The sequence below is a fragment of the Anneissia japonica genome, unplaced genomic scaffold, assembly GCF_011630105.1.
Source record: "Anneissia japonica isolate Jap-2015-1 unplaced genomic scaffold, ASM1163010v1 scaffold1489_len2284818_cov182, whole genome shotgun sequence".
In the NCBI taxonomy this organism is placed as follows: domain Eukaryota; kingdom Metazoa; phylum Echinodermata; class Crinoidea; order Comatulida; family Comatulidae; genus Anneissia; species Anneissia japonica.
Genome location: NW_022698455.1, coordinates 2,136,049 through 2,137,875, shown reverse-complemented (window position 1 = coordinate 2,137,875; position 1,827 = coordinate 2,136,049).

Sequence of the window (1,827 nt, the reverse complement as noted above, 5' to 3'; positions counted from 1 at the left end):
TATTTCGTCCCTGAAATGCTATAGATTTACAAATGTTGTTAACATGTTTCTCTATGTCCATGTTAGAATCAAATAAAATTCCAAGATTCTTTATTGCAATAGATGGAGTAACGTCAACATCATCACCAACTGTAATTCTGTCAATAATCGGAATGCTGCTTCTACGTTTAGAATGAATGTACAAGACCTGTGTCTTATCAACATTTAAACAGAGCATATTTTTTTCGAGCCATGTGTTGACTTCTTTGATACAAGTCTGTAATGTTGTGACTGCATGGTCACACGTGTCATTGTTGAGCTTGAAACTGAGATACAATTGTGTATCATCAGCGTACATGTGAAAATTAGTGCCGTAGCGACGAATTATATTACCAATAGGTTTAATGTATAGAGTGAACAATATAGGCCCAAGAACTGAGCCTTCCGGGGGACCCCGCAATCTATATCTATGTAACTAGATAGTACACCATCAATGTATACAGCTTGTTTCCTACCATGTAGATAAGACCGAAACCAACGGAGGACATATCCACCGATTCCAAAAGAAGCAAGCCTGTTTAAGAGAATTGTATGGTCGATCGTATCAAATGCTGCTGAGAGGTCTAGAAAAACTAAGAGCACACACTTTCCCTCATCCACTGATACCATGATATCATTATGAATTTTTAGTATTGCTGTTTCTGTACTATGTAATTTACGATAAGCTGACTGAAATACTTCTGATAAGTCGTTGACATCAATAAAGTGCATTAATTCATCTGCGACTACTTTTTCAATAACTTTTGAAATGAAAGCAATATTTGTAACAGGTCTGTAATGTGACAAAATATTTGGATCGAAAGATGGCTTCTTAAGCAGAGGTTTAACAATCCCCTGTTTAAGACGGTGAGGAAACTCACCGGATGACAATGACTTATTGACAATAGATGAAATAACTGGAAGTGTAGATGAAATCACACGTTTCAAGATTGTTGTGGGGACTGGGTCAAGCTGACAGCATTTGGCCGGCATATCGCATATCAACTTGGATAGATTAATATCGGTCACGTAATTAAATGTGCAAAACAATGAAGAGGAAAAGAATGTGCCAAAGAACACGATCGGGTTGAAATTAGGTTGTTACTAGCTTTCTGTATCTTATCGATAAAAAAGTTATTAAATTGATCAGCAAGTTGTTTATGCAAGATGTGTTAGGAATTGTTGCAAAAATACAGCCCTTGCTTCTACCAAGTAAACTATTTGTCATTTGGTACAACTTTCTCTGATCTGAACCACATGCTTGAATTTTAGCTGACAAATATTCTGTGTGAGTTTTCTTAATGAGCTTGTGATACTCCATGCAGTAGTACCTGAATATACAGTAGTCATTGAGATCATGCGATTTAAGCCATTTGCGCTCATGTCTGCGACAGATCCTCTTTTTGTTTCTTAATTCTTGGGTATACCACGGAGATGTCGACCTTTCAATGATGGTACGATGTTTCCTAGGAGCAAATTCATTGACTACTTGTTCAAATACCTTATAATACTGATCAACCGTCACATTTGGATCTGGTAAATCAGACAAAATAGCAAATGAATGTTAATATTGTTAAAATGACGATAGACAATCTCTTTCTTTGTTAAGTGTGGTTTTGAAAGATTAAAACTTAACAGAACAACAAAATGATCGGAAATGGGAAACTTATGCACATCACATTTAATTATTAGATGTGGACTATTAGTAATGACAAGGTCCAATGTATGACCTCGATTATGGGTGGGACCTTTAACCAACTGAACAAGGTTGTTTACATCTATTATATCGTTAAGCTGCTTAGCATTAAC